This window comes from Lichenostomus cassidix, chromosome 19 (genome assembly GCF_008360975.1).
Source record: "Lichenostomus cassidix isolate B80296 chromosome 19, HeHo_3.0, whole genome shotgun sequence".
Lineage (NCBI taxonomy): Eukaryota > Metazoa > Chordata > Aves > Passeriformes > Meliphagidae > Lichenostomus > Lichenostomus cassidix.
Window position 1 is genome coordinate 1,847,279 of NC_139499.1, and position 13,859 is coordinate 1,861,137.

A 13,859-nucleotide genomic window follows, 5' to 3' on the forward strand; every position below is an offset into this window, starting at 1 on the left:
GTTGTTTAGCTTTGCTCGAGTTTGGGTCTGAGTCAGCTGTGCCAGGCTTTGTATGGCAGGAGAAGGTGGAACAACCAAGATTGTGCAAAGACAAGGATACAGCTTTGTCTTGACAAGATGGGCTTTGGTACCAGAGTTTTTTCAGTTGTTTAAGAGTTGCCCAGTTTTTTCAGGCAGTAAAGAAGCACTTTGAGGTGGGATTTGATGGATGCTCAATCCGATAGCTTTCAGGTGAGCTTCTGCCACAGGTGGAAGGTGATGGTAGGGGAGGAAGTGTGCAGGTGTTTGCTCTTGGGCTGCAGTTCAGGCTTGGAGGGAGGAGGGTTGGGTTCTGTTCCTTCTCCTTCCTCCAGCTGTCCTAAACCAGGCCAGGGTAGAGCTGAATAAATTTAGTATCTCACTGAACCACGAGAGTGGCTGGAGACTGGCTGGAGACTGGGAGGTACACACTGAGGACAGACCTCTGTCCATCTTGTGGAGAGTGTTTTTATTCCTGGTAAGTCACAGGCTTTGCTGACATCTTGTATGTGTTGAGCTGATTGTTTCATGGTCAAACTGGTCCCTGTTTGTTTAGTATCTCTGTATCTCACAGACTAAAATGTTCTTGGTTGTTTGGTTTGTTTTGGGATTTTGTCATGTTTGGAGGAACAGTTTATAAAAGGGGAGCCCAGTCTCAGAACCATGAAGTTCCAGACTGTATGGAGCTGGTAAAGGAAGAGGGGGTGAGCCCTCAGCTGTGGATCCCCAGGTCCATCCTTGTCCCCAGCCTGGCAGGCACCATGGAAGTGCTGATATTTTAAGTACTCAGATGATTCAGGAGTCAGGAAGGAGAGGAGGGATGCAGAGTGACACATCCAGCCCCAGAGCTGGTCACTTCAAACCCTCAGTGGCTTTAGGGTTTGAGGAATTCATTCTAACACTGGAGGTGCTTAGGCTGCTCCTTACATGAACAAAAGACTTATCCCTTCTGGGTTGCACTGTAGCATTTTTGCCTGCCCTAAATTCACTTAATTTTAACCTAATCACTCTGTATTTTTTTAATGTTTCTGTGCAAGTACCACACTGCTGTCTCAGCAGTAATAGTGAGGAGTTGAAAGGAGTTAATCGTGCTGTGTAGCTTAATGCCTTATGGTTTATTATTAAGAATAAAGAGAAGCGCTCCACTATTTTATCTCTAATGTGCAGTTAACTTAATTCCTAATCCTCTGAAGAGATGGTGTTCTTCCCAACGTTTTGGCTTCTGCCTTGCTTTCAAGCTGCACGTAAAACTTAAAAGCTGAAATGCTCAGTGCTGAGAGAATTTTAACAAATGCATGCATAAATCAGTCTTCATTAGCTTCTCCTTAACCATTCAGGGAGAGTTTCCCTTTTCCTGGCGTGCTGACTTGGAATTACTGCTTAACAGGCTGCTTTCCTGTTCCTTGTGTGTGCAGTGACCACTGAGTCGTGGTGCTGTGCAAACACAGCCACGGACTGATGGGATGTTAGCTCAGTTCTTCCCTTTCAGTGTTGGGAACTGTCTAAAATTCTTGTTCCTCCTCGGCTGCTAGTTCTTTTCTTAGCATGGCTGCTGCCTCCTCCCCGTTATTTCCACAGCTCCCTGCTCAATCTGACTGCTGGAATATTCACTGAGGACAAGGGGGCTGTGCTAGGAGTTAATGAGCTTCTGCAAGCAGCTACAGCATTGCAAGGATGGTTTTCTTTTCTTTCTTGTCAGTGTAAAGGTATTTACAGTTTACAGGTACCAGTGCAAAGGTATTTAGCAAACAGTTTAACAAGCAGAATTTTGGTATTGTTGTGTTTAACTTGTGGAGAAATTTGTCCCTGTTCACTCTCTGGGATAAACACTCCAAAAATTCCAACATGATGTCTGTGCTTAGGTTCAGTTTTCAAACTGTACATAGTCACCAAAGCCTATTGTTTTATTATTTTCATTGCCCTGTTTTTTGAAGCCCATTTAATTTTAGCCTCTTGCAATCTTTCTGTATCACCAGCAGATTGATCTTTCTCCTCTCAGCTAATTGGATTAACTCATTTGCTATATTTGTTGTACAATATTGATTTGATAATACTTATCTTCCAGTCTCAACTGTAATCTCATATTTTCTCTGGCCTCCAAGCAGCCCTGCTAAATGCCCCTTCTGCCCCACCTTTGCACTTGGACTTCATATAAAATCTCCACAGTGATTAAAATCTCTGAAGCTAATCATGCTCTTCCCTGAAGGTCTGGTATGCCTTGCTGCCTTCATAAGGACTGAAGGCTGAAATACAGGTGCTGGATGATGTTCCCACATCTCTTAATAGCTGCTCCATGCTGACACAAGTGACCTCCCAAAATCTTGTGTTTCTGCAGGTGTTCAGTCAATTGGGTGCTTAGCTTTGGTACCTTTGGGGGAGGCTAAATACCTCATATATTTGCTTGCCTGTGCTCACTCCTCAAATGTTCAAATTTCTGACCAAAAGCTCAATATCCAAGTTCCCTGGTGACCTGTGAAAATCTCCAGGTGTCTAAAGCATATAAATCTTCAGCTTTTATAAAATCAAGAAATGTTTACTGTGAGGCAAAGTTTGAATCACTGAAATTAGTAGCAGCTTTCCAGGAATTGTGGCAAAACAGAATCTGTGTAGATCCTCCCTGTAAAGAAAGGGTTTTGCTGTTTGACAGTCAGGTGAGCAAGTTCAAGTACTTATGGATTCTGCAGAGTTTGAAGCTTCATGTGCATCTTTATTTTGATTGCTGAAAAAGCATGTTTGTTATGTAGCCTGCATTCTCTAAAAGCCTGGGATTGTGTTTTGGGCTGGTTAGTGGATTTTCAAATGAGCTGAGACTTCCTCCAGCCTAACCTGCCTTTGCTTGTCTTTGGCTGGCCTCACTGTGGAGGCTCCAGCCAGCTGCCCCAGGTGAGGCAGGGACAGAGTGACCAAGGCTGGTTCTTTGCACTTGGCATCCTGGCAGTTCTGTCTCCTCCAAAACAGGACTTATTTTGGCACAGGGAAAATGGGAAGCAAAATAGTCTGCCTGTTCCTTTTTCCTGTTGATGCCCAGGGCTTGCTCCCACTCAGGCTGTACAGTCCAGAGCAGAGGTTGATGTGCTCACACATGGGGACTGCAGTCTGCGGGTGTAGGCAACTTCATTTTCCGTCTCACTTTGCAGTTGTCACAGGGTTTTAAAGAAGGTTTTCATTATTCTGTGGCAGTTGTGAGACACTTCTATGGTTTGACAGCTTCTATGCCAAATCACTGCCCATCACATAGATGAATTTCTCTTTCACATTCAGTATCAACATTTCACTTTCCTGAGATCCAAAGCTGCAGCTTAAGCAAGGAGAGGACAACCATCAGAAAGTAAAGGGCTGTAGACATGAGGGGTGTGTGGATGCTGTCACAGGGATGCAAATAGAAGATGTGATTGTGAGGGATTGAAGGGGGTTTTGTGCTATTTGACATTACATTGACTGAAAATTTGGTTATTCCCTTTATAGCCTGGGCAGAAACAGCTAGACTGCTGAGAGGGGTGGGGGAAACACAGCAGAAAAATTGCTAGTTGTACCTGCTCAACCTTAGCCATTCCTTGAGAAAATAAACCTTTTTCACTTCCTTCCCTTGTGACAGTTTATCTCTGACTGGAGTTTTAAGTCTATTTATTAATAAAGAAATAACCTTACACCTCAGAGAGAGGGATTGCTTCTTACTTTAACTTGCTAATTCCTCTCACTTCTTTGAAGAAGCAGTGCAGTAGCTGACAGCAGGTTTTGGGACGCCCAGCCCTGGGCTGTGGCTGGCTGATGGTAAACAAATGTGTGTTCAATCTGGGACTCTGTCTCCAGACATCAGAGCAAGGCTCTTGAATGGGAGTTATTTAGGGCAAGACTTTGAAGGGGCAGCTGAGGTCACTTGCCTTGGTCAGCCTGGATAGAAGAAGGCTGAGAGGATCTCCTGGCAGGCTGCACCCTCCTCGGGGGGTCAGTGGAGGTGCTGATCTCTCTCTGGTGACCATAGCAGGACACCAGGAAGTGGAGATTGGACACTGGGAAAAGGCTCTTTGCTGAGGAGCTGGTTGGCCCCTGGAACAGGCTCAGGCTCCCCAGGGAAGTGGCCATGAGTTCTAGGAGAGCAACTGAAGGACACTTCATATGGTTTGGTTTTTGGTAGTCCTGCAAGGACCTGGGAGTCATCCTCATGGGTCCCTTCCAACATGAGGGCTTCTGTGATTCAGGAACATCCCATTCTTTTGTTTTATGGAATAAATACTTGGCCAGACAAGCAAGCACCTCAGACCAGTTCAGCTACCTGCACCCAGTTGAGGTACATCTGGGTGGAAGTGTCAGTCAGGTGTTCCTGAGCTGTGTAGAAACAGCAACATTTACATGAGCAGACAAAAAAGTCTCTGCTTAACAAGTTGCTATGCAGTAGGTAACTTAGTTTTACAGGACTAAGCTTGTGAATTAGGGTTTGTTTCTCATAGTAGCTTCTGTAGAATTAAGTCCTGCTTGGCAAGTGCCTGAGGGGTATGGGTGTCTTCTGGTAGAATTTAGCACTGTCCAACACAGCATGACAGGAGACTATTACTTCATCTCAGAGGAGCTGACAAGCAGAGAGTGTTTGGCAGTGTTTGATCAGGGGATTGGTGTTAAAAGCCAGATTATTATAAAAATGGGGAAAGCTTTATAGACACAGAAGTGTCTAGTTGTGCAAAAATAATAGCTATCAGGTGGCTAGTGCTAACCAGGTAAATAGGGCTAAATTATGGTTTGGATGCAGAGCTTGCTGAGGGCATCCAGCAATTTAATAAGCTCCAGGAGCATAAGAAATTCCTAAGGGCCCAGTCTTGCAAGGTACTCTGCAAATGGATTTAATTGAGTTGTAATGAGGCCAGTTATGGGCAACTGTTCCACTTACATGCAGCTCATTGCAGGACTAGGTTCAAACCCATGAGTGCAACATTATGTTAGAGTAGTATTTTAAAAGATTCAAGTTGGCAGAAAGCATCAGAACACCTTAGTTATGCTTTTAATTCACCTTGCCTTGAAATGCACCTCTGTGCAAAGGGGTAGCTGAGAGCAGCTGGCTGAATCCAACCAACACAAGGAACGTTTGGGATGAATTTCTTAAGTTGTTCATGTTGTGATCTGGCATGAATTTATCCTGTTGAGAAGTGATGTATCAGTCTGTTACTAAAAATTACCTGAGAAGGGATTTCCGTAGGAAAAGGTTTGAGGTGAGCTGCTGGTCTTCAAAGCTGTGGAGCCAATGCACTACTAAAAGTGTGGCACAGTTGTGTGTTCCTGCTGTAAACAATTGATTTTATTAATAAAAAGTAATATGTGCTTACAGCCTTAAATATTAATAGCCAACTGAGTACAGGGCAGAACATTCTGATGAAGATTTTTTTTTTAAATTCCTGACAGTGTTTACACACTGACAGTTGAAAAGAACAGCAAATACCTTCAAACTTTTATTTAGAAATAAAACTAGCTATAGGGCTTACTAATACTGTTGAGGATTGGGATCTAATGATGGGACTTATCAGAGGGGCTGCCAAGTACAATTCTCTGAATGGGATCTTGGAGTGAAGATGTGCTGCTGCACTGATAACTTGTGCCTTACAATTTTCATCCTAAGATGCTTCCTCTGCAGGTGAGAGAACCATGTTTGAGTTAAATGTATGACTTGATTTCATCTCATTTGGGGTGGAAGGTAGGCCAAGTTTGAGGCTTCTGCGTTAAAAGCAAGTTTAAGTTATTTAAACTGCATCCCACACATCAAATTCTTCTCTCCACACTCTACTTGTCCCATTCTATTGAACTTGCCCTGAGGCTTACATGTAAGTCTCTGCTGAAATATAATACCATAATTGCTGTCTAACCGTGTCTTAAATAGGTAAAAATGATGTATTGATACATAATAAACAGAGATAACGAAATATTTTATTCATGTTTTCTGAAAGTCTCAATTATTTATATTTGGGTATCAATTAGAGTTTGCATTTAAACAGAATTCACAGTGGTAGCATTCCATTCACTTACTCTAAATTAGATGGCAGTATGTTTCACTTAATATAAATTGTGTGTGATTACTTCAAATCAGTTTAAATCAATAAGTTTGTGATGGATTCTTACCCAGTGCTGTGGTTTCTCAGTAATAAATCCCTTGTTTAGTCCAGGAGGCATTGCTTCTTTTGGCAGCTTTCCATGCTTTTCAGTAATGAGTATTGGATAGGCCCAGTTTCAGCAAATCAGCATTTAAGAAGGGGGAGAAAAAAGCCCCTATAGAGGATAAACACATTTAAAAAATCAATTTAACTCGACTAGTCCCAATTCAAATTAATAGAATACTCAGCTCTGAGAATCTTAGACTCTGTTCCTTGTAGCAGAAATTTGTGTATATCCTGGCTTAATAATGTGAAGGCAGGGAATGGGAGTGTGGCCTGTGATCCCAGGGTTGGAAGCTTTGATGCAGAATCCTTGGAGGACAGGTGTAGAATACAATGATATTTTGTTTGGTTGAACTGAGTCACCCTGTACCTGAGGCCATGGCACTCCTGTGCAGAAATCATTGGCTCTGCCCCAGGAGATAAGACTCCAGGGACTGGAGGAGGATACCCTGGAGAACTTGCATGGTGGCCACAGTGAGCAGTAAAAGATATCCCAGGTGCAAAGCTGTTTTAGCTTTGGGTTTTAGCAGGAGTAACGAGAAGAGCCACAAGAGGTGGTGGTGAGGCAGCACTGAGGGATGGAGACATCCTGGACTTTGTTGATCACCTTGAAATACAGCTTCCTCCTGAGATGGGTGTGGGAGTTGTGTGTGAGATCCTTGAAGATGAAGGAAGAGGTCAGAGAAGAGATGAGTGAGAGGAGCTCTCATCAGGGAGGCTCAGAGCAGGGCCAGGCTCTGCTCCCTGGGCCAGCAGTGACACCAGAGGGACAGGCAGGGACTGAGCCCAGGGAGTTCCCTGGACAGGAGGCAGAACTTCTTCCCTGGGCAGGACTGAGCCCTGAGCAGAGAGCAGGGAGGGGCTGCAGTGTCCCTGAGCAGGGATATTGCAGAGCCACATGGACACAATGCTGTGCCCTGGGCTCTGGGATGGCCCTGCCTGGGCAGGGAGGTGACACCAGTGACCCCACTGTGGTCCCTTCCAGCCTGATCCATCCTGGGATTCTGTAATGTGGGCTCTAGGGATGACAGAGCCCAGTGACAGCCAGCCTGGCTGTGGCACCTCATGGGTACAAAGGACAGTCTTCACCTCACTCACTGCTGAACTTCTGACAGAAAATCTGTTGTTCGAAGTCATCCCCTCTACTCAATCACATGAGGATGGTGGCAGTAATTAATTGAGCCAAGGTAGAGAAATTGGTTTTCATTTTGCTGAATGGAAAGCTGCTCCCAGGCCAGGAAGCTGTTGCCCATCTCTCCTGCGAGCTCTGTTCTCCACCCCATTCCTGCTCGGGGCTCAGCATGTGGATGGTTGGGCTGTCTCTCATTTCACACCTGAGCTCCCAGTTAGAAAAGGCACACACTGGCACAGAGCTGCTTCTCGAGCCTGAGCAGGCTTCACAAAGGAATTCTGAGAAGAAATAAAGCATGGAAATGAATTAGTGAAATCCTGAGCTTCAAAGAGTGCCAAGAAAGTCAGGGAATGCCAAGTATTGCATGGGGAGGCAGCAAGGGAGCAGTGTAGGGAAGGGTCTGTGGGAAGAGAGCAGCACAGTGTAAAACAAGCCTTTGTTTTGGTGCACACGCCATTCAGAGATGACTTGCACAAAACCACTGAACTTTGATGCAGGCCTTGGAGTTAAAGATCTGTGCTGTCATTTGCTGGCTGCTCAGTTTTTCTATATAAATTGTCTGTTGTTTCATTCTTTTCTGGAGCACTTGGGTTGTTTGGGAATCAGGTTGCCAATTGTGGGGCTCCTGCAGCCAGAAGGGTGGTAACGGGATGTTTAATGTGGGTTGCCTTTTGTTGTTTAAGGTTCTGCAGCTCTGCTGGCCATTTTGGTAAGAAATAGCAGCTGCTGGTGTTTATTTCTCTTAAACAGAACAAAGTGTACTGGGGTGGGTGTGGTGGTTCTTCACCTGCTTTCTCTGTGATGGCACAGAGGTGCTTCATGCATGTTTGGTAACATTGACCTGTGACCTCCACGTGTGCTCTTGTGTGCTGCCTGGGCTTGTGCCCCAGGCCTTTCCCCTGATGCTTTTTCAGAAACACATTATTAGTTCATGAACATGAAGGACTGTTTTGTGTCTGAATGCTCTAATTTGTAAAATAATTGCCCCTGGATGCAGGCCTTACAGCATGGCTGGCACCAGAAGAACTATTCAAGGTGTGCACACAGGTGTGTAATTTGTTTGCTTTAGAAGATCATAGAGTGGTTTGGGCTGGAAGAGATCTTCAGGATCATCAAGTTCCATGTCCCCATAGCATGACCCAAGTGTCCCCATCCGGTGCCATGTCTGACTTGCAGTGTGGGAGTCAGTAACTTCCACTGCAATGGAAACTACTTTTGAGAAATCCTTCCCTGTGAGCCCAGCTGAAAGTGTAATTATAGCACAGGGGAGACAGGGTGCTGTAATTGAACTGTTGCTGATAGGCAGTGAAAAATTACTGTCCTTTGAAGACTGTGCCCATCCTTTTCTCTCTCTCATGATATCTGTTTTGAGATCAGTTTGTGGTAATCACAATAGTTGGCATTTCTCATCCCTGGAGCCTTTCAGGTCTCATGCCTTCGACGTAATAACCACTCCAACTTCTTGACCTGTGCTTTAAGCCACTCTTGAGGTGCTCCAGGGAGATACTTTGGGGAAGAAATATGTTCACTAGAGTCACTAACTCCCTTTTTCTCTGCCTGTGGATGCCACAGCAATTACACAATAGCAGGAGCTGCAGATAAGGTGCCCTGTCATTGTGAATGAAGGCTCTGATGTTGCAGAGCTGAAGCACACAAGTTGCAATGGTGCCTCAGGGTCTGTGGTTACCTTCAGCATATTTCCCATGTTCAAAGTAGGGCAGATGGAAATGGCTTTCTGTGAGGAGTATTCCTCTGGCATAGAGCCATGCACCTATCTCTGATTTGTGGTGTTGGTAAATACCATTTGCCAGTGCATCACAGTCCAACATGCTTTATTTTTTTCCCTGCCTTTTAGACAAATATTTGGGTGCCTGCAAAGATATTGCATAACTGCTGGCAAAATCCCTCCCCATAACCACCTACACTCCTGCTGAAGCCTCTGGCTGAGCAATCCTGCTGTCTTTAGTAGGAAAGGGTACTGCAGGTAGTGCCTGAATCTTGGGGTTTGTGGGCAGGTTTGGGGTGAAGTAGGGCAAGGCATTCTCAGCAGAAGCAGTTCCTAAACTTTCCCCTTGGGAATCAGAGCTAGCTTTGCGGGATTCTCTGATGGAGCTTGGGTCTCTTCTGCTGTTTCCCAGTGCAAACTGGTGCAGAGCAGCATAATTAGCATGTTGCAAATCACTTGAGTCACACACAGCTGGTCCTTTGCACTATAAAGCTGTGGGAACAGACTTGGTTTTCCCCCAGCTCTTGCATGTGAGGTGTGGGTGGTTGTGGTGTGTTTGAACACCTCGAGGTTTGCCATGGGAAATGTGGTTTCTCCCTGCCTGTTAGTGCAGCAGTGCTTTCCTGCAGCCATCTGGATGCTGCTGTGTCACCTCCAGGTGCTTTTCATCTTCAGATAGCTCTGCCCTCTGCTTCAGGCTTGCTGCACATCTTTGCCACTGTTACAGTTGATTTGTATTCCTGGGGATGATGATGATGCAGTTTAATGTTGTGAAATTTTGGAGGGGACTTTGACTTGCCTTGGCCTTACCTTGTGCTCATGAGTAATTTCTGAGAAGATACTGACTGAATGATGCTGAACCCTGACACGTAATGAGGCTGCAATCAGAGGAGGCAAAAAATGTTCTCTGCAAAACTCCTTCCCTTTGTGTTCGTTTCTCTGAGGAAGAACGTGTAAGTTGATAAATCTGAACAGCAGAAAGTTTTGCTCCCTCTTCTCTCCTTGAGAGAAGGAGGAGTGTCAGGCCAGACTCCCCTGGCTTGCTGGGGAGAGGTGTGCAGCAGCCTGGTGTCACAGGCAGGGAAATCCACCCAAATCCTGCCCATCACATCCTCTGACACGAAGTTCTTGTAACTGAAGTCTGTGTGAAGGCAAACTGCCTGCAAACAGGACTGGGAGCAAATGGAAGTGTTGGTCCAGCAGGATCCGGGAGGTCCCACTCACTGCTTTTATTTCTTTCATGCTTTCAAGGAATGGACAGGAAAAGTGAGAGAGGAGGACACACTCCACTCGTAAATAAAATCCTGCTGTGGTTTGGAAACCCAGAAAATTACAGATGGATTCATTTTATCTGGAGCTACCGAAGAGTCTGAGAATCAGTTGCAAGTGCATTCAGATTTCCCTCTCTCCACTGCTAAACTGTTTCTTCTCTCTCGATGAAGACCTGGAGACAGCAGCTTCTCAAAATACCTGCTGGTGAACGAGCCATCTGCTAAGGAAAACAAGTTTCTTTTGCAATTCTATTTTCCATCTTCATGTACTGTTGTGTCAGACTGTTTTCTGCAGAGAACTTGTGGCTCTTTTGGCAATAGAGGACCCGACAAATGTGCAGTTGTCTTCAACAAAACAACTTTCTAGAAGCTGAAGGCTTTCCATGCATAGAAGGGACAGATTCCACCCCCTGCATCCCCACTGCATTCTTAGGTTAATGGATGAATCATGGACTTTGAGCAGTCTCTATTAAAAGGGATTGTGAACATATTTCTTTCCTGCTCTCTCCCTCCCCTTTTCCCTTTGACTCCCTGTCGAGGTGATGGTACTGAATTTCTCAGTGAATATGTGGCCAATTTCTTTACAGCTGTGTGTAATGTCCAGTGAACTCATGTTGAATGCAGGAGCTTTGGGAAGCTCAGGTGGGAGTCTGTAGGTTATCTACAGACAAAGCTCCTTTTCATACTGGCAATGTGCTCAAATAAGATGCTGGTTTGCCACAGCTCTGCTGCTTGACATTTAGCGGTTTGTATCCCATCCCTGCCCCCTGACTTACAGAAAGGATTGTCTGCGTGGTTGCTGCTGCAGCCTGGCTTCATTTCAATTGCAAACGGGGGCTATTAGTATTCCACAAATACCCAGTTAGGCACTTGGGTTTCTCGGCAAAAGGAGAACTTAAAACAAGAAGAAACAAGAATGGACGTGAGCCTCGGCATAGATGTTTCCAGGAGAGCTCGAGACTTTGCCCAGAGGCTCAGATTTGTCACTGACCTGGGCTTACTTCAGAATTGCCCCCCCGGATATTCTTCCCGTGCACTTTCTCCCTTTGTTCCAAAGGCAGGCTTTGAACTGGTGTTTTATTCTGTGCCTCTTTTCCCTGCTGGGCACAGGGAGGATTCCTCTGCTGCACTATCAAAAAGCAGTGCAGAATGGAGGGCTGTGTCCCGAAGGAGCTGAGGCAGTGCCTGTGGGGACTTTGGGAATGAGCAGGTCTGGGGTGAAGTGGGGGGACTGGTAGGAATCCCACTGCGCTTGGGGAAACTCGGGCTTTGTCCTCCCATTTTCCTTCTGTCCTGCCTTCTGGCTCCAGTTCATCCATCTCAAATCAGCGTGGATAAAGCTGCAGTGCCCAGTCCCTGCGATGGAGCAGTGAACTCTGCCGAGGAGAGGAGCAGTTGGCTCTTGCCATGGCTGAGTGCTGCAGCTGAAGAGCAGAAGGGAATTTGGGATGCACAGCCTGTGATGGCTTTCATCTTGCTGGGGGATGACCCTACAGTGTCCTTTCTCGGTGCTTTGAAAATTTTCAGGATTAAATGGGGCTCTCCTCTCTCCTCACTTGCCCTCCCATTCCTGTGAGGAAGGGCATTTTGAATCTCTGGACTCTTAGCATGCAGAAAAGTGGTTTGGGGTTTTTTTTCCCCCTTTCCTTTCTATTTTTTCTGATAGTTGGATTGAGCTGGTTCCAACCTAACTTTATATCAAAGCTTTTTTCTCTGTCCTGAAGGGCTGAAGGCAGAATCACTACTTTCTCATTTAAATTCTAAAATTACCTTTCAAATCTTACCTTTTCATTTCTTTTGTGAAAGTCTTCTCTGGCCTTTTAAGGGATGAGCAAACACAGTTTCAGAAGTGCAATGTTGGTAAAAGGGTAGAAATTGCTCTCTGCCCTCTTGACACAGAATTTACATAATCCCAAATCATGGTGTTGCAGGTAACTTTTGACCACTTAACTATATGGAAGTCTTGTGAAGTTGGTTCAGTGTCCAAGGAGTGTTGGTGGCTCAGGTTGGGGACTTGGTTTGCTTGTTCACTCTTTGTGGTTTGTTTTGTTTTTAGAAGCTGCTTGGGCAAAAGAGAGCAAGGTAGCCCTGTGTGTCAGTTTATCCCTGGAGTGATGCTGTGCTGTGGGGCTGATTCCTGACTGGAGAGCCCCAGTGCTCAGCTGGGAGAGACTGAGAGGACAGCACCACCTGAGCAGCAGCAGGGGAACAGCTAGGGGAATGGGGAGCAGCCCCACAGCCCAGCCCCAGAGTGGGGAGCACTGATCCCTAGAGAGGTCTGCAGGGGATAGAGAGAGAGGAGCCCTTGGTTTATCCCTGCCTCCCTCCTGGCATATTCACTGGGAATGGCAGTGCTTGTCTCAGACCCTTTGCTGTGGATCTGGCACACCTGCTGCATTTATGTTTTTGCTGTTGCAGCATTTAATCTGCTTTGGTTTGTTTTCTCCAGAACCAGCTCTGCAGGTTCCGTGTGCTCCTGGTATTTTTGCTGTTCACTTGAAAGGGAAGGTGTAGGCAGCTCCATCTCCCAGCTCTCGCTGGCGCAGGATCTGTCACATAAATCCAAGCATCAAAACGTGTTTGCTGTGGAGGCAGGGCTGCTTTTTGATTATCCACCCTATTACCAAATCTGTTGCTCTCAGGCAAGTGTGGGGAACCTTTTCCTTGCTAAAGGCAGTACAGACTGTTCAAATAACTTTGACAAACTACACATTAAACCATACAGTTGTGGTTATTCCCCCTTATGCTACTGTTGGATCATTTTGCTGTGGGCTGTATGAAATAAGTAGGTAGCAGTAGTCAGCCAGAGGGCTGCAGATTCACCACATGGCCTTCACAGGCTAATAAGCTTTCTCTTAATGGTGTCGTAAAGCTGATGCTGCTGGAGGTGTAATGTCACTTCTCAACTTGAAGTTGGATACTTCCAGACATGCCTGCCATGTTTTCTCAGTTGAGTTAGCCCTTGCCAAGCAGCTGTACCTTGAGGGAAGTGTAGGTAACTGAGGGTGTCCTTTGTAGAGGGATGACTAGAAAATAGCCCTGAGCACCAGCCTGCCCTGTGCCCCAAGGGGAACAGACAGGTCCCAGTTGCAGCCATGCATTGGGATTTGGAAACTGGGAAAAGCAGGCATTCCTTTGTGAAAAGAAACTGAGTTCTGTCTTGTGGGCCGTGCAAAATCTCTTGAAAAAATTGGAATTTAATTTTCTTTTAAAGAGTCTCAAGTAATGTCAAAGGACTTAAAATATGACATAGCTTATCTATTAATGGTCATGTTAATGAGGCCCTGAAGTCTTTGAAGGTAGCAGCATCTTCATCACTGGTGGCTGCTAAGGTCACATTGGGTAAACACCTTTTAGGAATGGTGGGGATTCCAGCTGACCCTGTCTAAGGCAGGGAGACAGATGAGGAGAACTTGCTCTCTTCCTGCCCCCTTGCTTAGTGCTCCAGGAGTTAAAACCTTGAAAATTAATCGTGGCCTAATTCACCTTTATTGTGACACATGCTGGTCCTGACCCTCAGGTGTTTCCCATTCCCAAACTGTATTTTGAGCAGTGGCAGTTCATTCTTGTGGTGA

The 13,859-nt window shown here is 45.7% G+C and overlaps 1 long non-coding RNA gene across 1 annotated transcript; it reads left to right on the forward strand.

Moving 5' to 3' along the window:
* The first annotated feature begins 325 nt into the window (after window positions 1–325).
* Window positions 326–12,622, forward strand: LOC146428924 (uncharacterized). Its single transcript, XR_014855812.1, has 3 exons — window positions 326–496; window positions 9,689–9,966; window positions 10,265–12,622. It is a non-coding gene; the product is annotated as an uncharacterized LOC146428924 (long non-coding RNA).
* The last annotated feature ends 1,237 nt before the right edge of the window (window positions 12,623–13,859 follow it).